The sequence below is a fragment of the Melozone crissalis genome, unplaced genomic scaffold (genome assembly GCF_028551555.1).
Source record: "Melozone crissalis strain CALT ecotype California unplaced genomic scaffold, PUWL_Pcris_2 ptg000016l_1, whole genome shotgun sequence".
In the NCBI taxonomy this organism is placed as follows: domain Eukaryota; kingdom Metazoa; phylum Chordata; class Aves; order Passeriformes; family Passerellidae; genus Melozone; species Melozone crissalis.
Window position 1 is genome coordinate 5,522,931 of NW_026535794.1, and position 26,149 is coordinate 5,549,079.

The window sequence follows — 26,149 nt, forward strand, 5'->3', positions numbered from 1 at the left end:
ATGCTGAACGTTTTGGCCAAGGAAGAATTTATTCCCAGCTTGGGAAGATCTACAAGTTTATGTCTTAACTGCACAAACATTCTTTTATAACTTCTTTCACTTCTCATATCTCAGGAAATTGGGTCTTGTCTCACTTTTACATTCATTTTCAAGATGTGTTTAGCTGGGTTGCCTGAGAGATAAACAAGCAAAGCTTCTTCCTCATTCCATGTGCTAGTTTTCCATCTCTGCCAGTCCTGGCTGGACAGTGGTGCTTGGTATGCCTGAGCAGATGCCCCAACTTCTCTCTCCCCCAGCCTTTCACCACTTCATTACAACTTTGCTCCATGCTGTCAGAAAGGAGCCAATAGCTCCCCAGGGCAGGGCTGTGTATCTCAGCAGACTGGGAGGGTCTAGCATACTTCTCAGTGTTGGAATAATTAACAATTAAGTCCTTAATTAATAGCTCACATGTATTTCCACCGGCATCTGAAGCACTTTTCAGTGACTGGGTGAGTAAAGGTTCCTCTCATATTTAAATCTAGAGTAATAATGCTTGAAGAAAAAAAAATCAGAGGCAATCCCTCCTACATCCCTGAAAGATGGGGAGACTTCTGTTAGACAGACAGATGCTGCCTTTCCTCCCAACATCTGGAGAAGGCAGCTTTGATGCTGATGGTGGGAAATGTTCTTGGCTTGCTCTGGCTGGATGAGAAACCACTGCTATCTGAGACAGCCACTTTGCCATGTCTGTACTCCCACCAGCCACTGGGACTGCAAGAAACCATCAACTGGCAGAGAAAAGCCACTCAGCAACTGCATTAGGATGTGCAATGGGAGGAAATATCCTGTCAGTATTCCCAGTAAATATGCAATTGTTCTAATTGCCCAGCTCCTTTGCTTTGTCTCATCAGCACATGAACTTGTGCCCTTGGATGAGTTTAAGCAGTGATGCTAAACTCCTATGAAACATTAAATTGAGGAGGGAAAATACCCTGCTTCTATTTATTATAATGCAACTCCTGCAGAAATCCATTTTAACACCCCTGTCCCCGTTTTTCCAGAAGGGAAGAGGGATTTTACACACACACAAGAGCAAAGCCAGCCTTTTACCCAAGTGGGATGCTCAGTTTGTACACAAAAAAAAATCCCTGCTTTGCTAAAAACATCATCTCCTACTAGAAATCAAAGGCAAAAATAGTTTGGTGGAAAATTTCCAGCCAGCCCAAGTGCCAGTTCCCAAACCTGAGCTGACCTATCCTATGTGGGACAGATAAACCCATCAGATAATATGGCCATGTACTGCCTCAGACAAACAGGTTGACTCAAAGTCCAGAGTTTAAAATGTGCTTGGCTTCAGTGCAATAAAATCAAGAGGGAAACAAGAAACCTGAAGCAGCACTGCCATCGTTAACCCGTGGTGCTGCTGCCATGAATGTCATATTTTTGTGCCTGGAGTGCAACTGAACTCCTCAGGGTGGTCTTTTATGTACCTGTAAAGCAGTGTCTACATGTACAGCACTCTGTAAATAAATAATGCACTGCAATAACCCTAAATAAAATAGGCTGGATGTTGGGGCAATTTGGCTGTTCAGCTGGATTGCTGCTGACAATTCAGAGGGCTGATTTATGGCTTTGAGGTCATTCTGGGAAATATTACACCATGGTTTTGTCATCCTGTTGCCATGTTTTTCTGATTATTTGTGTATTTTTATGTTCAGCAAAGCAAGCACCATTCCATTATGCTACAGACTTGAAGTCAGAGGAGAGCATCACAGTCTTCTTTGTGCTCCAGCTGTTTCTTGCCAAACCAGAGGTTTTCCATTTGTGGTCTGTGAGCAATGGTGGGTGTAAAGGCAATTTCAGAAGGGTCTGTAGAAGGATTTATTTTCCAAGAGATCTCCACAAGCTTCTGGCTTCAACAACATCTCAGAAAATATTGAAACCTATTTTGAAGGTGTCAAGGAGCAGGGCCCTCCTCGTGTTCATCACCACCATCTGTTTGCATCTTGCTTTCCCCTTGGATCTCTTTCTCTCAGACCTCTGGATTTCATTTTGTCTTTGTCTGTTCAACAGCAGAGCACTGTGCTGAGACCTGCTCTGGTGAGGTGGTTTGCAGCCTGCAGCATTGGGACGCCTGGTGGGACAGTGATTATTACTGAGGTTTTCATTATATCCTCACCATATTTCCCACTATCGAGAGGGAAATTAAAGGAAATTCCTTGAAGATCTTGGGGTGGACTCCATGAGGAAGGCTTAAAAGCCCAATGGTCTCTGCCAATGTGGCTCCCTTTCCTGTTCCCACATTTAATGATTTATTTTTTTTAATCATGGAATAGTTTGGGTTGGAATGGACTTCTACAACTGTCTTTTCCCAACTTCCCTTTCTGGTGAACAAGGACATCTCAGCTAGACCAGGTTGCTCAGAGCACTGTCCAAACCAACCTTGAATGTTTCTAAGGCTGGGCCATCCACCAGCTCTCTGGTGCCAGTGTTTTACCACCTTAACTGTAAAAAAACTTCTTCCTTGTCTCTCGTTTGAATTTACTCTCCTTCATTTTCAGACCATTACCCTTAGTTCTATTACTCCAAGCCCCACTAAAAAGTTTTCCCCCATGTTTCTTCTATGCCCCCTTTAAGTCATGAAAGGCCTCAGTAAGGCCTTTGAGTCATGAAAGGCCTCAGTGAGGCCTTCACAGGGCCTTCACTTCTCCACAAGTTGTGAGCAAGGCATGCTGACCAGGCACCTCTAATACTGTGAAATCATTGCAACCACCAGCATTTCTCATCATTCCTACCTTTAGTGGTTTAATTTTATTAGGTAAAGCCCTGGAGTAGATCTGAAGTTGGAGAATTTAATCTGGACTTGTGGACTGGGACCACATCTGGGCTGTCATAGTGGGAGAGAAGAGCCGGGTGAAGAGGCAGGTTTGAAAAGCATCATTGGGCACCCATTTAGGCAGCAGCGGCTGAAACCTCAGTAAGCTCTGCTCAGGTTGCTGTTACTGGACACCAAGCTGATCAATAGTCAGTGGGCTGCAGGGAGTGATTCATTGTGGCCTGAAGAAGATGAATCATGTCCTACACCTCTGCTTTTGCCCACTGACCATGGGAACCTTGAGGGACTAGCTGAGAACATGCCTGGACTTAGATGGGACAAATGCCATCCTCACTGACTCTTCTAACCTCGGGTTCATGCCTGCCACATCAGCTGGTCCCCACAAGAAAATCCATCCTCAGATCCTGAAGATCTCTTGCCTCCACTCCTCTACTTGAAGGGCTCTGAGAGCCAGCCAAAACTTCATTCCTGAGACAATTAGGAAAAGGCTTCTGATTTCCATTTATGTCTCACTTTTGTTTTGCTAGGCAGAGCAAACCAAACAACTTTAGTCTCCTGTCACCAGACACTGCAGCCAGCTTTCCGCTGCACCTGCTCTGGTATAAAGTTGCATAGTGACAATTCCCCACCAGCAGTGATGTTTGGAGATCTCTATCAAGGCAGGTGTTCAGCAAATGGCCCCTTTGTAGGGGGAGTACCCCACTCTGCTAATTGCCAGCACAAGAGCCATAGGACACACTGACACCAGGCTTTGCAGCCTAAGGCTCTTCATGAGGTGACTGTAATCTTCTCCTGCACCTGTAAATGTGATTTAAGAATGTTATCAGGCAACCACACAACCTAGGTGCAGTACAAAATATTTCTGCTCATCTGCTCACCAAATAAGCTGGGCAGGGGGCACTTTGTGTTGCCTTTTCAGTAGTGTGGGTGAGCAAAATCATCACAAGTAGAGTGATAGCAAGCACCAGACAGACCTGTGCTCCTGCAATCTGCTATATCAGCAAGTATGGAGCTGGAAACTGGAGCTGGACAGCAGGCAGAGACTTATTTGTGAGGGAGGTGGAGGTTTGATGTGTTTAGTCTTCCATCTATACTTTCTTCTAAGTGGAAAAGGTGCTTCTCACTGTGCTACTTTCTGGCATTACTCTGAGACTCCATTTGGCTGAAGTTTGCCTTTATCACGAGTTATAGTATCATCTAAGACAGATTATAAAATGTCTTCTAGAAATTAGTTTATCCCACCACTCCTTCCCTGCTGCATTTAACCATTAGGAAGGATCATCATAACAGGCATTAGCAAAATGACAGGCAGGCAGAAATCTGCCTCCTTAGGTAGAATGACTTTCCCCTTCCCACCTCCCTTCCCAGACTATTCAGCTACGTTAAAAAAAAACAAGTCTGAGCTTTGCAGCTTGACTTTCATGTTTACTCACAACCAAGGAGCTGAAAGGCCTTGGTTTAGAGAAGAAAGTGAATATGAAAAAGCAGCTCCTTGGGCAAGAGGAGATTTGCAGTCTCTGTCACCTCGTGGGCCACGTTCATTTGTTACTGATGGGAAAAAGCATCCGCTGGATGAGGGAAAGAGATGATCTCCAGCCAGCTTCCGCTTGATTGCTGCTGCCAGGCATCTGCAGGAGATGTTCTTTTGCTGGAAGCCAAATGGATGCCATAGATAAGCTTTCTCAAAGGCCTGTCCCTCTCGGATCGTGCTCTTCCACTGGTGGTGTGCTATAAAATAAGCGCGGGCCATGTGCGCGGAGCCCGGCTCCCGGACGTGGAATTCCTGCTCCTCGCCAACTTTCCCCTAAAGCTTCGTTATTCCAATAAATCACAGAGCTGAGTTATGGGGCTCTGTTTGGTGGGGGCTGCTTTTAATTGCAGTTTTAGGAACTGTGGGAAAGCAGAATTAATGCCATATGTTTTTTAGGCTTTCGGACCAGTCCCGAGGTCTCGCTTTCAGTTTTGGCTGGGGTTCAAACATCACAGCGAACTTTCAGGTTCCTCTGTGTCAAGCCACAGTGAGGGGGGGAAGGGCAGGAGGGGAGATGGTGGCAGGGTGAGGGAGGGTGCTGCTGTGTGGGGCTGTGCTGCTGGCCTGGAGAGGCAGACAGGAAGGAGAGAGCACTTCCAGAAGCAAGGAGAGGCACTCCAGGTAAAGCCCATCTGCTCCTGACCCTCAGCATGGACAAACGAGGCTGAAACTTGTGAGAAAGGGGAACCTGATGAGAAGGGATATGAAAGTCAGAGTGCTGTGGTCTTTTCTCTGGACACAGTCTTCCCTCACACTCCTTCTTTCACTGATTTTCCATCCCTCAAAGCCCCCAGTGCTGAGGCACGTGGTGCCTTCACTCCTCTCTCTACTGGGAGTCAGGCTGTGCTGTGGACCTGCATTTATAAACTATGAACTTGGAGGTAGTTCAGGGTAGGGCTTACAGAATCACAGAATCACAGAATCACAGAATAATGAGTTTGGAAGAGAACTCTAAGATCATCAAGTCCAACATATGCCCTAACAACTCAACTAGACCATAGCACCAAGTGCCATCTCCAGTCTTTTTTTAAACACATCCAGAGATGGTGATTCTACCATCTCCCTGGGAAGAGCATTCCAGTACTTTATTATTCTTTTGGTGAAAATTTTTTTCCTAATATCCAACCTGTACCTTCCCTGATGTAGCTGGAGGCTGTGTCCCCTGGTTCTGTCAGTGCTGCCCGATGGAAGAGACCAACCCCACCTGTCTACAACCTCCCTTCAGGGAGGTGTAGAAAGCAATAAGGTCACCTCTGAGCCTCCTCTTCTCCAGGCTAAAAAACCCCAGCTCCTTCAAACATTCCTCACAGGGTTTGTGTTCCAAGCCCCTCACCAGTCTTTTTGCCCTCCTCTGGATGCGCTCAAGCATATCAACATCCTTCTTTACACACCACAGGACTGATTTTGTGAGCACAGGTAAACCCCTAGGATGTTGGTGGGACAAATGTCACAAGAGAGCCAGGCCCCCTCCAGCTGTGTGAATCCTCCTGGTCCCAGCCCCTGTGCCCACTGTCCCTGGCTCTTGGTAGTTCTTGTGTGAGTCCAGTTGCTCTCTGTTCAGGGAGGATGTGACCATGCCCAGCACTCCAGGTCAGCACCCAACTCGTCACAGTCTCTATCTGATAAGATTTTGTAGACTCTTATAAAAATCTTATCTATCTGATAAGATTTTGTATGCATTTAGTCACAGGCATTTGAAGATCCTCCTGACACACTGACACACTTGCTGAGGCTGAAAAGCGGTTATTTTGCCATTTCTCATGCAAATCCCGTTGCAGGTGATAGAAGTGATGAAGCCTTTACCTTCCAAAAGCCTGGTCCATGGGTTCCTTGGAACGTCCTTCCCCTCCAAGCCTCACCACTGCCGCACAGAGCATTTGCTTCGCCAGACACAGAAATAAGAGCGCTCTGAGAAAACACTGGGCATGTGGGAACTGAGGCAGGTGAGAGGCTGAATGGTGAACAAGGTCCCAGCTGAGCACAAAAAACACAGAGGCACCCCTATTTTCCCTGCTGTTGATGGGACCTTGGATGTTGGAACACAATCATGAATACCCTTTTCTCTCTGCTATTCTATTCTGACTTTCAGGTTCCTCTTTCCTTTCCTTTCCTTTCCTTTCCTTTCCTTTCCTTTCCTTTCCTTTCCTTTCCTTTCCTTTCCTTTCCTTTCCTTTCCTTTCCTTTCCTTTCCTTTCCTTTCCTTTCTTCTTTTTCTTTTTCTTTTTTTCTAAAAGCAGAATGGACTATCCTCCTAGTCAGCTGTGTGATGGGGAGGACACAACTCTTGTCCAGGTGGGAACCCATCCAGCCCATGTGACTTTGCCACCAGTTGTTTGGAGCACGACTAATTAGTCATCAATGGTAAATAACAAAAGGATGACTCTAGGCCGAGCCAGAGGTACATAATTAATTACCTCGTTTGTTAAATGGTATGAGGAAGGAGGGATCTGTCTGATGACTCAGCTCTGATGAGGAGGAAAAAATGTGTAACGTCACAGTGAATATATGGATTTTCCAGGTCTGAGGATGATGTTGCCCAATGTAGATGCTGTCAGCAGTGTTACCAAAACAGCTCACTATGAAATTTATCCAGCAACCAAAAAGCATCTGCCTGTAATAACAGAAGAGTTGTGATGTGCATTAAAAAGGGTCTGAGGGATTGTTTCTACCAGCTCTGAGTAGGTGTAAATACCTGATTGCTTCTAGGTCTTGCCAACTATTTGAAGTGATGTAATTTTTGTAGAAAAATAAAGACCTCACATCAAAGAGATGCTTAACATTGTTTTTGACAAAATCTTTATCTTAAAATGCATACACACAAGGACAAAAATGTTCATGAAAAGCTTTCAGTGAAACATTTCAGCAGGTTCCATTTTCTGAGTTTCACTTCAGCAATGTTAAAAGGTTTTGGTGACATAGAAAGATCTTCTTCCAACTTGTTTTGAATAATTTTGCATTGCATTGCAATGTTAATTGAAATATTTTCAATGTGTGTGATATTTTATTGTGCTGGGATTTATGCTGCACCTCTCTTTGTTATGCTTAGTTTTGACACTATCAAAGTGAACTGTTTTAGTTGTATCAAACCAAATGATTTTTACATTATTTCTCCATCAAACATTTTAAAATTTTATGGTTTTTCTCAGATTTGCAATCATAAATTAGAAGCAAATTTGTGTGTTTCATGAAGGACAAAAATTCTAATATCCAGCCAAGTCTGTTTGTGTGTTTGAAAAGAAATTGTGTTTTCCGGGCATTAAATCAGCAACTTGGGAGATCTGGTCTGTCTCCCAGCTCCACCAACACCCTGGCTATGTCATTAGAGCTTGACTACACGAGAAAAGTGCCTGTAACAGGTATCTATGATTACTCAGAGCACATTCACTCCATATGAAGAATGAATTCTTCTCTGCAGTAGATCTCTAACCTATACCACTCACTCTACACTCGAGGTTTCACCAGGTGTGAAATGCCAATTGAGGTCAGATCAATCTTCCTTCATGCTGACTTTGAGAGAAGCCCAAGGTGAGCCCCCAGCTGAAGATGTCCAGAATTCATTCCTGTGACTAATCCCCCTGCTGGAGCCTGCTGCAGTGAATTTTGGCCCAGTCTCAGACAGCTCACACCCATGTTCAAAGGTTTTGGTGACACTGGTGCCAATGTGTCTGCAGGGGAGCAGCCTCTGTGGGGCAAAGAGAGGCTGCACACTCACCCCAGACAGCAGTGAGGGCTTAAAGCAAAGCACCACTTCCAGCATTTGGTCTGGACATGGTTTAAAGCTCTAAAAGTGGCATTGAGTTTTAAATTCCCACCAAAATTTAACTCCCCAGACACCTCCCTACACAAAAAATCCCTCAATCTACCAGTCCATCCTATTTGCCAGCTGTAAAATGAGCATTATGCTAGAGCTTCTGGTCTCAGATTGGTGTATCCAGGTAGATCAGGAGCATCTCTTTCCTTGTGTGGGTTCAGGGATGAGTGTGAAGGAACTCTGACCTTGTTCAGACCTCATTAACACCCAGTATCACCCACATATTTCAATAGCTGTCCTTTGGGTTTCCTGCGTTGTGGAAACATTTTCTTTCTGAGTGATCAAACACAGCACCACTGAAATCCTCGAAACATCTCCATGGCAAAACTAGATTGCTTTTTCCCTACCACTTTTCCCAGTCTGAGTGTGCATCCAGTTTGTAGATCTGCACTGACAGCATCAAACCACTCAGGGTGTTAGGACAGCACTGGGCACAGCTCATGAACACTCATCCCATTGACAGCCAGGGCATATCCCCACCTGGGGATTCCTGCTGAGAACAAGGTGATGAGCAAGAGGATGTCCCATCCCTCATGTAGCTGGCTGGAGAGCAGAGGGTGAGCAGTCAGGACGAGGAGGGACAGCCAGGGCCACAGCAGATGTGTTCCCATCCTATCTGGTCAGAGCAGCAGCCCCAGCTGCTTCTCTGGAGATGGTGAAAAGAGGAAGAGCTGTCAAAGACAGACAACACAGGGGTTTCAGTTGTGCATTTCAGTTCACCTCAAAGACCTTGCTGCTTTGTTTTTGCAGTGCCTTTGTATTATTTTCCTTCACATGCAAGTGTTCTGAAGTACCTTCTTGTCTGGGGAGCCCCTCAGGATCTCTGTAGACCCAACTGTCTGCTCCCTCCTCCCTCCACATCCAGAACGGGGTTGAAAACCACTTTATTGAGACAAGAAGTGTGATGGGCTATTTGCACTCCTATTTCTAGCAGCCCACCTTGCTATAAAGTGGTCAAACCATGGCCAAGTCTGTGAGATAAACCACAAACCCCTTCTATATCTTCTGGCTTGTTTTTGAAGACTGCAGTTCTTTGCACACTTTTTCCACCCCACCCCCCTCCCTGCAACTTCTTGGGCTCGTTAAATAACAAAACAAAAGATAAAAGCTCAAATAAAGTTGCAGCTGCTGGGCACCAGCCCAGCTCTTTATCACCAAAGGGGTGTGCAGGCAGAGAGGGGCAGCATGTGGCTTCTCTCCTGTGACTCAACAAGGGAAGAAAGCATCAGAAGGGGCTGATTTTGAATCTGTCATGAAAAACTGTTTGACACCTTGTGTTCCTTGTCTTTCAAAGTGATCTGGCCTGCTACCCCCCTTCCTGCCCTTCCAATTCAGCAAACAGCTCTCAAATGTGAGGTGTTTTCTGCTGCTTGCAGTAGTGTCTGCTCCATTTCTGGGATTTCTCCTCTTCATAACTGCTGCAGAAGGGCATTGGAGCTGCTGCTGTGGGTCACATTAAAGGCAGAAAAGCCAATAAATAGTATTTCCCAGCAGCCTGATGATCACCAGGCTCCCTCCCTTCCACCTGTTGGGCACTGGATGAAGCTTGAGATGCATCAACAACTCAACAGAGGTTTTTCTTCCCTTAGACAAAAGGTGCACATGGTTTTCACGGAGAAGTTGGAGTATGAACATGGCTGGACACACTGCTGCTCTCTGCCTTGGGCATGAACCTCTTGGCAGCACAGGTTAAAAGAAACAAAAAAGTCACACAAAAGCAAAATACTAGCAAGAGCTGTGGTTGCATGATGCAGCAGAACATTTCAGCAGGTTTTTTGCCTCTTTTCAACCCAAGCCTGAGTGCTGAGTATACAGAGCAAAAGGTCACAGCAAACAGCACCTTTGGGTTGACCAGAGTCACAGCATCATGATGTAAAGCAAGACAAAGAGCAGATTTCTTCCTCTCCTTCTATTCCAGATCACAGGTAGACAACAGTGAAATCAATCCTAAAGGACCTAGGTTGGGGATAGTTCTTTGGGCAAAGCTTCCACAGTAGCCAGTCTGGCCAAGGAAAGAAAAAGAGAAATTTATTACCAAACTACATCCAAGCCCATTGCATGCCCCTGTGTGATCATTTTACCTTCTACCCCTCAGTCTCACCCCCTAGATTTTACAAACAACCTTAGACATTAACATTTACTTTAGTACCTTAATTATTGGTGGGGGAATATATGTGGACAAGCCATGAAGAATTTATCTCCACTTTCTGAAAGTTGAGCTATGTTCAACTTGACTCCAAAGAAACCTACCTCTTAAACCACCAATCTGTGTAGGGACACTCATTTTGAAATAAAAATGACTGAATTTCATCAAAGATCATCTTTCACCAGCAGGATGAAACTCAGTTTTTCAGACAATGTTCCACACTTGCACTGATGAGACAAACAGCCCAAAAAACCAAATGTCTTTATTTTTGTGCAGAATTTACATACAGAAATGTCTCCAGAGCATTTACGGTGTGACTTAGAGAAAACAGCCTAATTTGGGGCTCCCATTTCCTCTTCTATAAAGTGAGGGGGATGCTATTTATGCATTTTTCAGTTTAAATAGCATGGAGCAGCTGCATCAAGTCCACACGTGCTGTAGTCCTGGGATTTACTCAGTGGGCATCAGTGGGAAGGGGATCAACAACTTTGGGGGGGACATGAAGCTCTCCATCACTTTGGATGGCTGCAGGCACAGAGGTTTGTCATTTAAACTATATTAATAGGCCATGGAAAGAAACAGCCACCCACCCAAACTGCCTTATTTTCATTATCTAAGGAAAAAAATAATCAGGGCTGTTTAATACATGCTGCTCACCCTCATATTTTCTATGTGGGAGATTTACACATTATTAAAATCCTCACAATTGTCCATTATCCCTGAATCTCAACACACCATTAACAATATTTTTTAGAGCTCTAGAGCCCCAACAACAGCAGTGGCTTATTGGGGTGTCTGCTACCCCCATGGCAAAAGCTAAATTATTAATGGTAAGTGTGGAGTCAAAAGCAGGCTGGGTTTTACATCCCTGTTGCTGTGAGCAGAGAGGCAATTTCAGAGAGAAAAACTAAAATAGCACAGCACAAACTAAGAGGAAACCACCTTCCCTGGCTATCAGGAAACCAAAACCAAACAAGGGTTAACTGGGCAGAGCCAGCACTGAATGCAAGTGGGAGGCTTGGGCTTTATTTTATTGTTGTCATTAATTTCCTTCCTTTTACTTTTAGTAGAGGAGCACAGAGTTATTTACATTAGACTCAACTGTGCCCCACTGAGATATACATACCAGAAGAAACCTCAGGAGCAACAGACAAAAGCAGCTGAAGGGACATGGGTGGTTTCTGGTGCTAATACCAAGGCTTGGTGCCATTTTTTCCCTTTGAAGGACATTGTGACAATGCCAGATCCCCAGTTCTTTGCAAAGAACTCCCAAATCTCAGCACCCATTGGTCTGACCACCAGACTCCCAAAAATCTCACTTTTCAAACCAGGACACCCATCCATAGGGTGTCAGAAGGAGGGATGAGTCACTGTCACATGATGGGACATGAGACACCAGTGATATGCCAGATCATTTTCTTTAATCATACTTGTACTGCAGAAATACAATAAGAGTAAGAGACTCTTGGTTGGAGCTGTAGGTTCCAGAGTTAATGAACTGGAGCAGATCATGATCCTTGCTGCACACCTCTGCTCAAAAGAAGGCTCTGCGCCAGTTTCCATGTTTCCACATTGGAGGGTGGGTTCCTTTCCCTCAGAGCAGGGGGATGGAGGCAGCAAAGCCTGCGTGCCTCTGCCTGAACCACTCCCTTTCTTCATACATTTCCTTTCTTCCTCCTATTTGGCTGTCTGGGCTAATTAGATTATTAAAACACGTGCCTTTTGTGCAGCCCCGGGGACGGCGGGGACCTGACCTCACCAGTGGCTCCACACACAAAGGAAGGGACGAGCTCCCCACAGCCACCTCCACCCTGTTCCCCCCTCTGCTCCCTGGGACCTTGTTTATCTTAACACCATCTGAGTTTCCCAGGGAAACCCAGCACAAGGCATTTGCCAGATGATCCCTTTGTGCAGCTGAGCCAAACTCGCTGCGAGGAAAATCAGTGAATTTTGCCAAAATCACAATAAATTCACCAGGGCTCGTGGCTCCTTTCCTGAGGCTGCTCCTCCAGGAGCATCCCTGCATGGCCTTGTTGGACACAGGCTCGTGGAAAAGCTGGGAGCCTCAGCAGGAACCAAAGCATTTCACACTCCTGGCACGGCCAAAAGTCAACGCCTCATTGCTGCACGGCTTCCCTCCCGCCCGGGTTTATTTATGGGCTGGGATGCTCAGCAGTGAAATGGTTAGAACTCTTGGCATCAGGGGATCATAATTATCCTTCCAAGTTAACACCCATTGAGATGAATGGGAGCACACCCTTTTCTGAGGGTGTTATTGTTGCAGTCTGCCTGGCTGTGGACTGAAAGGAGAGAGTTTACCTTGGTTTGCAATCAGAAAGGCTGGAAAGCACCTCTCCCTCTCTCTTGCTCTCTTTTCTTAAATAGGAAAAATTTGTCTTTGCAGATTTGTGGGGTGGAGGATATGGGTGAATGGTGAAACCATATAATCTGGGTCTGGTGGTGCTGAGCACCTGTGAAGTTGCCTGGCTTTGGAGAGCAGGAAAGGGCTGGAGTGCTCTTGGAATGGAGCTCCCAGGTTCCTGTCAGCAGCAGGGGAAAGCTGCTGTGTTATCTTTTCCCCACATCTGAGAAAAGGAGCTGGAGCTGCTCAACCCCCAAAGCTGCAGGTGTTTCCCACCCTTGGCTGCTGCAGGCACACCCTGGGGCACAGCCACAGTACCAGCAGCACCACTACTGTGTCCAGCTGGGAGATGGAGCTGAGCATGGTTGGGACATCTCTCCAAGGGTATCTCCCTGCATCTCCTTCAAAGCATGGCAGGTGCAAACCAGAAGTGATGGAAAAGAGATGAACCCTGGCCTGGAATGAAACATCTCCAGCCTGTGGCTTCTCCAGACATCAGGTGTTGTTCTGGGTGCAGCAGAGGAGTTGCCAACCCCATGGTGGAGGAGATGCTCGCCCCACCTGCCTGCCAGAAGTGGCTCTCCCCTGAGCAGAAGGAGAGGGGAGGCAGAACGTCTGCTCTTTAATCCTCAATTCCCATCCTGGCACACCTCACCCATTTCAGCACCCGTTGCCGTTCCCTGGGAATCCGCAATCAGAGCAGCTACAACCAGCTGGGATCACAAACTGGTGCCTGGAGGCCACGTTTGCAGGAGGAGATGTTTACTGAGCAGCCCAGAGGGACTCTGCTCCACTAGCTCGTGTTTTGTGTCGGGATAACAAACTCACCTCAGGGGCTTGTGTGTACTTGAAAGGGTTCAGGTGGGGGAAGCAGCAAAACACCTGTCCCCCAGGGAAGATGCAGACTTTGCCATCAGAGGAGAGCTTTGGCATAGATAGTCTGGAGCAGTTCCTAGGAAAAAAATAAATTATCCTGGCACAATGGTTTCCTCTCCTGATTAACCACAGTTATACATTTATCAGGGGGACTAAGGGCCTGTAATGCTGCCCACCCTGCTCACAGCATGACTAGCATGAATGTAACCCAGGGAACATAACAAAAAGCAAGCAAAAATACCTTTACCACTCCACTGCACCCCCTTGCAGCTGCTTTCCCTCTAAGGTGCAAATGAGAATTGCAAACGCCCATGTGCCAGGGGTTATTTGCAGGAAAAATTATGCTGGCTAGGGGATTAAGGGTGTTTTCATCCACACTCTTCAGTGTAGTAAAACAAGGCTGAGGCACAGGCTGCCTGGCATGCAGCAGGAACAGCCCTAAGGCCTCGGGTGCTTGAGATTTACATCCCCTTGGAGCTTCCCCAGATTTGTTTGTGCAGTCCAGAGCCTGTGGGGATAATGGTAGGATGCTCTGTGTGTGTGTGATGTAGACACACACCTGTATGCACAAACAAAACCATGGCTGGACAGATAATCCCAGGGCAAACCGTTTCATATAAACTTCTCTTTCAGCACCCAAAGGGGTCAGAGCCAGGGGGCTGGGGGGATCTGGGCACCCCATGGGTTGGCAGCACTTGTTTCTGGGGATCATGCTCCTCCTGACGCCTCTGCTCCAACCACCTGGCCACAGCCAACCTCTGTACCCTGCAAAAATCACACCTCAAGCACAGCTGCCAGCACATGCAGGTCCAACTAGTTCAAAATCAGGAGGCAAGCCCCCAGATTTCTGAGGTGGGAAAGAAAATCATCTGCTGTGGTCTCATTTGCTTTTCTAATGGTTAGCCTTAATCAAAAAGGCTTCAAATACACTGAAAATAAATTCCAGTTCATAAAGTCCTGTAAAGCTGCAGACTTTGAAGAGGTTTGGTTTTAAGAAAAAAACATTGGCAAAGGACAGGATTGTCCAAGGAGCTGGAAAAAATCTGGGTGTCATTTCGGCAGAAACGAAACTGCTTCTGCGCCGGGTGCAGCCTGTAAACACCTGAGTGGCCCCAAGAGCAAGGGGCTTAAGTGAAATCACATGATCTCCTGTAAAAACTTCAGGAATCAGATGTGAACTGGTTCTGTGAGCTGAGGATAATGCAGACACGTAATAAATAAGGGAAGAGAAACGTGGTTGCAAAGAAATGCACTCCTAAGTAAATCCATATCTAAACACGCTGCTCGGAATTGCTCAGCCTGTGCTGCTGGGACTGTGCTCCCCATTACTTTTCAGAGCAGCAGCAGGTAAAATATTATTAAAGCCCTCTTCCCACCCAGTTACACCAAATCAAGAGGTTTTGCCAGCCTGAGAAATTTGTATGCTTGCAACCAGAGATGCAAATCACAGTGAGCCTGGCCAATCCCCGCACGGCAGCTCTGAGTTTTCCACAGTGATGATTTTGCTTTGAGCTGTTTATTTTTCCTGGTTCAGCTGGGAGTCAGGTGCTCCATGTAAAAGCAAAAGGTGATGCTATGCTCAAAAATAAAGTGCTGCTCGAGTGATCATGGGCTGCTTTACAGACAGCCTGAAAACAAGAACCCAAGAGCACCTGGTGCAAATATCCACGGGTAAAACCACATTAGAATCATAGAGTCACAAAAAATGGCTTGGGCTGGAAGGGGCCATAAAGATCATCTCATTCCACTCTCCTGCCATGGACAAGAGCACCTTCCACTATCCCAGGTTGCTCAGAGCCCTGTCCAGCCTCACCTTAAACATTTCTGGGGATGTGGCAGCCACAATTTCTCAGAGCAATCAGTTCCAGTGCCTTGACACCGTCACAGGGAAAAAAAAAATCCTCTTAACATTTATTCTGAATCTCCCCTTGTCCTCTATCAGCACATGCAGAAATTACTGCGGACGTGTGCTAATGACAGCTATGTGAGCATCACCCCTCAAATTCACGTTGTTACAACAAGTTATGTGTCTTTTGTCTTCAGAGCACTGACCATGCACAATGCCCACAGCAGGGTAATCCAGCCCAGGAGCACCCACAGCAGCTCAGCACCAGCAGCTTTTCCTCCTTCTCCCACAGTTCCTTGACCTGTTTCAGACCCCATGAGCTGTGATGGGCTCATCTCAGGGATGTGTGCACTGAGCTGCAGTGATGGGGCTGCAGAGCCCAGGTGAGACCCAGGTGCAGGCTCGGCATGGCTGGGCCAGGCTGAGCAGGGCGCACGGGTGAGTCAGGTTAGCTGATGGGAAAAGTCACCGTGGTTTCGTGGTTGGGAGCCCAGGCCAGCACAGCAGAAGAGCTGAGAGCTCTTGCTCCATCTGTCACCAGCTTCCTCTGCGAGCTGGAGTGTTTATTCACACACCCCAGACTTGGAAAAGAGCTCGGAAAGCTGTTTTCTTTCCAACCCAGCTGACTGTGCCTCGGATTCAAACGATACCAAGAGAGAGAGAGAGAGCAGAGCAGCCTCCCTCTCCATGCCCACGGAACAGAAAGGAGCTGTGCTCTGCCAATGTTTGCAGGCAATGGATTTGGTCAGGTTCTAATGATCACCTTCCTTGCTTCACAGGACTTCCTTCTTGTGCTCATCTGCTGGGCTCGTGTCCTCGGCTGTCAGCTGTGTAAATTTGCTGAAAAGCAGAACTGCACAAATAACTGATAGGGGTGAGGGGTGGCCAGGCTGGAAAAAAATCAACGTATTTTCTGTGGGGTAACCAGAAACGGCATTTTAATGAAATAACTATGTTTTGGGCCAAGCAAGCACTTTGTCTGACCACAGTGATCTCTTAAGTATTTTTATAAATTGCTCAGATAATTTGTTAATGTGAGAGAAGCTTCAAAGAGAAGTGAAATATTTCTGCTAAAAAAAAATAATGTATTTTATTTTTTTTTCCCTCTGGAACAATTTCCTGAAATTGCTTTCAGTCGGTGAAACATTGCAGTCAAACCCATCTGCATATTTTCGAAGAGAAAAAATTGCTTTCTTCCACCTTGCATCTTCCCTGGCTGTTAACTTAACTGTATCCTCACCCATTTCATCCCCTTTACTTGCTTCCTCCCTTTCTCCCGTAACAAATGTGAATTTCCTGTCTTTTTTTTTTTCACCCTGCCTAACCGGTTATCTGATCTGTGCTCTCTCAGTGTTGACCTCTCCTTCCTCCAGCTGACCTCCTGATATCCATTTATCTCCTGCTCCCCAAACCCACCTTTTCCCGTGTTCTTTCCCATAGCCAGATTGTGGAGCAGCCCCAGGGAGGGGTCTGCTGGGTGTTACAGGAATAAGAGCAGGGAAATAGGAATAAATCCAAAGCCAAGCTGTACAGGGCTGGGAAAAGAGCCCTGTGGCAATATTCCCTGTACTCTGACAGCCTGAACTGAAGCTCTGAATCCCACATCCTTCCTTTGGAGGTGTGAAGTCAGCATTGTTCAGAGTTAAACCCCAAGGACGTGGATTTAAATTAACAAGGTCCCTTCACGACACTCATTAACCTTGCCCAGCGTTAGGTGCTGTGAACAGGGCGCAGGGACTCTGCCCTCCAGGTTGCTCTCCACCCTGGTGAGATGGAATAAAGCCTTTCCAGGCTTCCCAGCTGCTCCTCACAGCAAACATCTGAAGGTGGCAGGGAGCCAGCTCGGGCTGGGACGGAGATGTGGAGCTCACATGGTTGGTATCTGATCACGTAGGGTGAGCAGGGACCGCTAATGAAAGCCAGGGCTCCTCTGAGGGCAGCTCTGCAAGCCAGCAGGACACAAGAAAGGGAAATATTCCCTTCCCCCCCTCCACAGCTCTTTTGTTCACAGCTTGCTGCCTCCCTCCTTGCCATAAAACAGCAAAGCAGTGGGACATGTGAGCTCTTCTCCCTGGGATCCTGTGGCAGGACACGTGGGAATGGTTCAAAGCTATGCCTAGGGGGTTTGGACAGGACGTTAGGAAGAATTTATTTACTGGAAGGGTGGCCAAACACTGGAACAGGCTTCCTGAAGAGGTAGCCCATGCCCCAGGCCTATCAGTATTTGAGAGGCATTTGGACATTTGATCACTCCCAGATTGGTCAGGCAGTTGGACCTGATGATCATTCAGGGTCCCTTCCACGTGAAATCTCATCTCTTCTCTTCTCTTCTCTTCTCTTCTCTTCTCTTCTCTTCTCTTCTCTTCTCTTCTCTTCTCTTCTCTTCTCTTCTCTCCTCTTCCCTTCCCTTCTCCCTTCTCCCTTCTCCCTTCCCTTCTCTTTTCTCCAGAGGACAGGTAGGGATTTGAGCCCTCACCCCTCAGCAATCACGTTTGGACAGGGTTAAATCTTCAAAGGCACAGTTTTTACTGTGGTGTTTCCCATTCCAAATTCCTGTTTAACCCCAAAAATACCCCCAGCCACTTGGCTGCTCAACAAGCACAGCTCCTCACCCTCCTGGAGCCACAGGCAGAACCTCAGTGGCTTTAACCCACTGCCTTGGACCTTCCCAGTGCGATTGCCCTAAACTGGGAGCACCAGCCCTGCAGACACGTGGGGTCTTTGTGGTGTGGGGGATTTTGTGGTCTTGGGGTTCCCCGAGGCACGGGACATCTCCATGGTGGGGAGGTGGCAGGGTCATGTGTGCCACCACCCTCCAGGGCAGTCAAACACTGTGACACCAGAGAGGAACCAACAGGTGGCCAACAGAGGGAAATGGTGGTCACTGAGAGGAGTTTCGGTTTTGTCTGAATTTTCCATGGAAAAATTCCCCCTTTTCAGAGAAAAGCTACATGCCCATTTGTTATGGGGAAATACAACTGTGTACGTGTACACAAAGTATTATACAAAATGTAAACACTTTTCTGTGTGTATATGCACATCCATATATGTATACATTTCCATGGAAATAGTTTGATTGGAGTCAGTCTTTTCTCCAGCAACAAGTGTTTCCAAATTACAGTGAGCTTATTTGAAGAAAAAGGATGAATTTAAAATCCCTGTAATGAAACCCCAATCTTGAAAAGAAATTGCTTTTAAAAGAAAAGCTTCAGTCAGTGCTGCTGATCAGCATTGATAAACCACCTTCAGAGGAATTTTCACTGCTTACAGGGATGTGGTGTCAGCAAACACTTGCAGGGGGACCAGAGGCTTTGCTGGTCCCAGTTTTCAAAATGGAATAAATGGGACAGGAAAAAGACTTCTTTTTTTTTAAAATAAATACATCTGTTCTAGAACTTTTGCTTATGGTGGATAAGCTTTGCTGCTCTATCTCCCTGTAAATCATCACCTGGCACAGCTCCAGTGAGAGTCTCCACTGAACCACCCATCAACAGGTGACTCAGGTGTGTCCTGGCCTGACCTCTTCATTTAAGCAGGCTGCATTCCTCCTGGTTTTCTGGAGCTCCCCAGATCCTGCTTGGATGGGTTTCCTGCTGTTGCTGTGCCCCAGGAATGTGGCTCTGTGGTGCAGATGTGCTGGTCAGCCCCTGTGGACACTGAGTTTGTTGTTCCTCTCTCCTGAGGCCATCCTGCTGCAGGATGGTCCAAGTGCATGCACCTTGCAGGAGCTCAAAGCACAGTCACTCTTCACTGTGGCACAAAGAATAAACAGCTGGAGAGGCAACACGGCACAAGATCAGCAGCACTTCCCTGCCTGAGCTGGGTTTTTCCTTACACTCTGCTGACTATTAATATACCCCCAAAAATGTCCTGTATTTTTCTAGTCCTACACCAGGTTTCTCTCCTAAACCCCTCACTGCTCCCACCTCCTCTAAGGAAGATTTCTTTTCACTATGCAGGTTCCTCAATTCAAAGGAAGCCTGTGCTACACAAAAAAAAAATCCTGCCTCTTTGTTCTCCCTTCTACACAAGTTTCCTTTTAAGTGGCTGGAGAGACCTTGATTTCTCTAAGTGCCAGAACCCTTTGTCAGGTTGGCTCTCTGATCAGGCTCCTTGGTGGAGCTAAATCCCTTGCCAAGCTTTCCCACATTTAGCCAACAGCCCCTTTGAGCTGGGTCTTGAAAAACTGGCTTGTCCTCAGCAGCAGCTCCCTCTTTGTCCAACTGAGCTCCATTTGAATGTGTAATCATCAAAGTTTAATGAGGCTCCTTTGTGAGCCTTATACCAGGTGGAAGCATTTTTAGGGATTTTTTTTTTCTCTTGCGGTTTTTGGCTCAAAAATCTGTATGCAAGAAGAGAGCAAAGAGCTCCATACCCAAAGCGGATTTTGCTGCTTGATACCTGCCTAAAATTCTGCAGGAAAAAAATGCACCAATAATTCAGACACGGTGCAAGGAAAGACAGGGAGGATGGGTCAGCACCCACAGCCTGGGAGTTGTTTGGGGCTTGAACAGGATGTGGAGAGAGACAGCAACAAACTATTGAACTGGGGCTGAGAAAGTTCTTGGCTTGTTTGGAGTTAAGAGTTCCCAGCTATATCTTATGAGAGGGAGTTGAAGGAGCTGAGATTGTTTAGCCTGGAGACAAGGAGGCTCAGGAGAGACATTATTACTCACTACAAGTAAAAGGAGGTTGTGGAGAGGTGGGAGTCTGTCCCTCCTCCCAGATAACAAGTGACAAGACCAGAGGAAATGGCATCAAATATACTTTATATATATTATATATATTTATATTTTAATATATATAATATATTTTAAAAATATATAATATATTTTATATATTGTATATTATATAAAAATATATTATCTATAATATATTATATATAAAATATATATTGTATATATTTATATTATATAAAATATGTTTTATATATTATCTATTATATAATATAAAATATAAGTCTAATATTATAATTATCCATTATAATATCTAAAATAATGGATATTATTCCCTAATATCCAATCTAAACCATACCTCTGTGCCAGGTGTGGTTTAGATTAGATATAATGGAAAATTTCTTTTCTGAAAGGGGTGTCAGGCATTGGAAAAGGCTGCCCAGGGCAGTGGTGGAGTCATCATCCCTAGAGGTGTTCAAAAGACATGGATATGGGCCTTGTGGATGTGGTTTAGTGGTGAACATGGTGGTGCTGGGTCAACAGCTGGACTCAATGGTCCTACAGGTCTTTTCCAACCTTAATAATCCTGTGATTCATCTTTACACACTTTGCCTCCAGCCCAGCTCTCAGCTGCTGCATTTGTACCTTATTTCTGACCCTGCCAGGAGCAGAAGAGTCTTAATTAAGAGTCCATGACCAGAGAGAAGGAGATTTTCAACTCATTGTTTATCTACCTTGGAATAAACTCAATCAACCCTCTCCTGGAGCTCCACAAATGTGAAAAAAAAATCCCTTTAATGAAACACTTCCTGCCTTTTCATCTAGCTGGTGCCTCTGGTATGTCTGCTCTGGTAATTTAATCACAATTTAATCACAAATTCTCTGTTGCTTCAGGGTTGACTTCTGCAGGTTTCTCCAGTTGAGCCTCTAGTCCAGGAATCAGGGAAGGGGGTGGAGATTGATAACTGTGCTACAAAGATAAGTTATTTGCTCAGAAAAGGTGAGTTCTGGGCTGATGCATGGTGTTAATATGCATTTCATCTAGGCAGGTGACTTCTCTGAAGATTTTCTAAGGTTTTTCCATCTCCAACGCCTCTGGACCTCACCAGATCCTGAAGTGATCCAGGCTTTAGCTCAGTGTCTTTGAGGCAGAGTGGGGAGAAAATTGACCAGAAGTGAGGCAGGAAAGCCACAACACAACACACTAAATTCTTGGAAATCAGGTCTTAAACCCTGGCATTATTTCCTCATTTTGATTTTTCTTTGGTGAGAATTGAGAAGAAAATAATGAAACCAGGTCCTGTTTTAGCAAAAGGTTTGGGCTGGTTTGATGGCAGGGAAATGTTGTCTTCAGCAGACCAGCAGCAGCCTGGGGCTGTGGCCTAACAAAACCTCCCCAAGTATGTCTGGAGAAAGAAAAAAAAAAAAGGAAAAAAAGAGATAATCTGTCTGCATTCATATAGCTTGTTTACATCTGCCTGGTAAGAAATGCTGTGACAGATCATTCTGCTGGCAGGAATGGCTGTGGAGGCTGACTCCTCCACCTACAAATTCAGCTGCCTGTGGCCTTCAGGTGCTCAGTTTCCAGGTAATGACTTGCTCAGGCTGTCCCCTGGGTCCAAAATCCATTTTCATGGTGCTCCTGCTGAGGACATCTTGAGTGGGGCTGGTGTGTGACACTTGCCCAGAACATGAGTGTGAGTCAGAGACTGCTGCTTCCCACACATTCATCCCCTCTGCCACCTCACTGAGGCCAAACTTTTATCACTGTTCTTGGTTTCTTTATCACACTGCTCTGTCCAGGCTTCTCAGCTGGTTTAGGAATCCCCAGGCAATGGGACACGAAGCAGGGTCTACATCCAACCCTATCACACAGCCATAAATACAGCTGGCAGGAGAGTCAGCCCCAGGATTGTCTTGGTGCTCTCTCTCTGACCTGAGATGGCAGCTTGACCCCTGCAATAACTCTTTCCATGTTCTCCAGATGAATGGAGGCCCATCTAAATTCAACAAACCCTCTTTGTGAGTCTTCTGCCTGGCATGAGGGTGACCCAATCCTTCTTTGGGGGGTGGAGACAGGAGTCAGATAAAGAAAATGGCCTCAGAACCAAAACTGTTTTCTCTGTGATACCAGTATTGCAGCACTGTCAGTGCCACCAGGGGACAAATTAGAATTTTATTCTCACAGGGAGAGGGGAATCTATTGATTAGGGTCACCATCTCACTGCCTCCCAAGCTCCACAGATCACTCCCAGTCACATCAGATCAATTTAAAAGGACCTCTGTGCAGCTTTTGGAGGTGCCAGGAAGAAAAACCTGGATGCTATTTTTGTTTGATTATCGTCCAAACAAAGTCAACAGTGACAGCCTTCAGAATTAGGCAGGGCTTTAAAACCAGTTTGGCTGCTTTATTGCCACCATCTGAGTGAATGAAGCGCCTGGATGGAGGAGAAGGCAGGTCCCAACAGACCAAAGGCAGACTTTTGGCAGCGATTTTGAGGGCATCTCTCAGCAGTGGGGTGGTTAAAACTCAGGGGCATTTCCAGAGAAAGTGTTTTAATTGCTGAACACCGATTAGCAGCTCCTGCTTCGATGGATGCTCTGATGTCTCTCCTTTCTCTCAGCGCTGCTATTTCCAGCTCCCAGGCAAACAGCACTTCACATTCAGCTAATTACTCTGAGAGAGCAGCAGGGTTTCTAGGGCTGCAGATTTCACACAGTTTCTATTAATATCCCCCAAGGGCTCCCAGGTCTGTGCTTCTTTGGGATAAGACTGATCTCTCTTTGCCAGGACCGCTCAGGTCTTGTGCATCCACTCACTCCCGACCACTTAACATGGCAGCTAGCTAATAATTTCCCTTATCACACAGCCCTGCTGATAAAGCTGCTCTGCAGAGTGATGAGGGCTGGTGCCTGGCTCCCTCAGACCTGCCCCTGGCTCCAGTGGAGGCTCCTGGCAGGAGAGGAGCAGATGCCTTGGGCTGGAGGCTGGAGCTGTGTGGGGCTTGGTGCTGTCTCGCCCCTCGCTGTGATTCTTATCTTGCTGTCGCCAAAAATCCCACTGCCTTGAGCTAAATACCACAGCTTTAGAGGGCATGAGGAGGGGCAGGTGCCTAAAACCAGCTCCCTGCCTGGCAGCCTCCCATGTGGGTGCCCAGGGAAAAGCAGGGACAAGGAACTCCTCCTTTTTCCCCCAAGTGAATGGATGTGAGCACTGACATAGGAGAGATATTACAAGATATAACATTTTAGAAACCAGAGGCACCTCTAAACCCCCTCATGCATTTGCATCCCCCTCCTGCCTGCACACAGCAGTGAGGATTCAGACGGACCACATTCATTCTGGTTTAAAAAGCTCATCTGGTTCTGCCTTAAATTTATGGGGATCACAGTCAATCAAAGAGCACAAGGCTGGGAGTTTAAGGAGTGTTTTGTTCCTCTGAATTACATGAATCCTAAAAGATCTCTGTCATCAAAAGCACCCATTAACCCCAGCAACTTTGTTATTGTCATAAGGGACTTGTTTTTACTCTCTGTTGCACTTCCCAAAGCTTAAAGTCAACAGAGACAGGTCTGTTGACTCCGCTGCACTTTATTAGCCTGATAGCAGAACCCATGACCATTCTCTTTGGAGTGACTACAGAAAACTTGAGATAGAGGGAGAAAATTTAGAACAAGAAAAGCACAAGTGAGTACATGTAAAAATGTGGAAAAATCTGCATCAGTCCATGAATCCCCTCGGTAGTCCTTGTGTTCTTGCAGTCACAGCTTCTTTTTTGTAAAGAAGTTTTCTTTCCCACTTCCTTGAATGATTAACAGGAGTAACTCACTAGTGAGAGCTGGGGGAACAAGGTAGCAAAAAATGTGCTGTGCTATCCCATGCAAATAGAGAATGGAAAAAGCAATAGTTATAATCCCCTAATTACTTATAGCTACAGTCACTGGCTGTGTGACTTTATCTGTGTGACTTTATCTATCTTTAAACCAGTGGCAATCCTGAAACTCAGATCAAAACTTCGTTGTTCTTCCTGGGAAAAAAAACAAAGAAAAAAACAACAAAAAACCCACCCCAACATTCTGTTAGTGTAAGCAATAAAAGGCTGTTTTGGGGATGGCTGGCATGGAGGTTACAGGCGACAGCTGGTGGGTGTCTGATGGGGCTGCCCTTTCCAGCAACCATCTGGACTTTGCATAGGACAGGCGAGAATAAGCTACTTATACCTTAATAAGGAAAAAGCCTGTAAAAATGGGATGGGGGGTGGAGGTTTGGCTGCGAGATCACTTTGTAAATAAACAGCAACACCAGCTTGGACTTTGCTGCTCTGCCCAGGCTGAGGCAGGGACAGCAGCTGGAGACTGGAAGCACCTAGAAGTCACAGGGATGTATAAACACTCTGTCCCTGATGCATTAGTATGTGTGGAAGCTGTTTAACAAATTAATTTGGTTGTTATTATCGCTGTTTAATCACAGCAGGGACAGGAACACCAATGCACTGAAGGGGCTGATTCTTCCACCCAGACAACAAAAAAAAAAAGCAGAACTGCTGCAGTCTCTTAGACAAGGGTGGATGGTGCCAGGATGGCAAAGTTAGAAGGAAATGATGCAGGAGAGAAACAGTGGACCAACATGCACTTGATGGGTGTGTGGAGTGCTGTCAGCACACAGAGATGCCTGTTAACTCTCCCTTTGGCAGGAGAGTTGCATTAGGCTGGACCAAATTTACCCCCTTTGCACACAGAGATGGCTATTTACTTTCCCTTTGGGAGGAGAGTTACATTAGCGTAGACCAAATTTACCCCCTTTACTCCAAAAAGAGTAATTTTACTGCACCTGGCATTTTCCAGCATCCACTTGACACTGCAAAAGTATTGCAAATTAGACATAAATAGGGAGTAAACACACTTAACACACTTAAATACCAGTTTTCCTTCAGGAGGGGTCCAAAAGATTTTTAAGAGCTGTTGACTCCAACTGTTGCTTCACCTTGGCTTGAAGATGGCCAGGGTGAAGTTATCACAGCAGCAACGTAGAGAGCTGTCAGCCTAAAATAAAAAAAAAAAGGTTTTGGCAGATCAGCTCTGCCCATGTTGGTGTTTTGTCTTGCCCCTCTGCCCCACCAGCCCTGGGTGCACCTGCTCCTGCACTGGTGCCCAGGCTGGGCGTGGGTTGGGTCCAACCCCAAGCAGCTGAGCTGAGGGGGCAGTTCCTTTCCTGAGAGCAGAGATGGAAGCTGCCACAGCTCCTCCTGCCAAAGCTCATCTGTCACAGCCTTAATTTGCTCCTCTGCATCCCAGACCTGCTCCCTTGCCCTCCCTGCAGCTGGCCAAGAGCAGACAAGGCTTGTCACCCTGCTGTGTTGGCACAGCCTGTGGCAGCCCCTTCCCGTGGGAATCCCCAGCTCAGGAATTGCAGGTGGTTTCCAGTTCTTTCAGGCCTTTCTGGGAGCCTGCATGCATGAAATGCCTCTCCTCCATCTCATCCTGCCCCATTTGCTCCGGGGAGCAACATGACATGGAAGCCTATTTCTGTTTTATGCCAATGTAACACTTTGTCTTCTCCAGTTTTAGCATTTTTTGCCCCCAAAACCTTTCTCCATGCCAGCCTTCCCGTGCTGCCCCGTTGCAATTAACTGGCAGCATCATTAAGGCGTGGAAAAAGCAACACCAGCGCAACTTTTGCTCCCTCAAGCAGTGCTTAAGCCAGGTTTCAATCCCTGTCTCATGCAAGTCACCTTCATGTCAGCATCCAAGTGCTCTGGGCCATAACCCGAGCAGGGAGCAGATAACCAGTGACATCAGGTGCTACTTAGAAAGCATTTTGTTCCCAATTAAAGCCAGAATATGTGCTAAGAGCTGCCGAGGGAAAGTGCCGAGCATCTGATTTCCCTCTTTTGCTAACACACTCCGAGGAAGAGGTGGCAGGTTTGTGGGAATGGTGCAATTTGCAGTCAAGCCATGAATAGGAATTGGAAGGGAGGAGACAAACAAGAAATGTACTGCATGGATTTCCTCCAGTGATGCTGGAGCTTATACAAACCAATTAGACCCTCATCAAAGAGCTGCCCTATCCCTATCACCATACT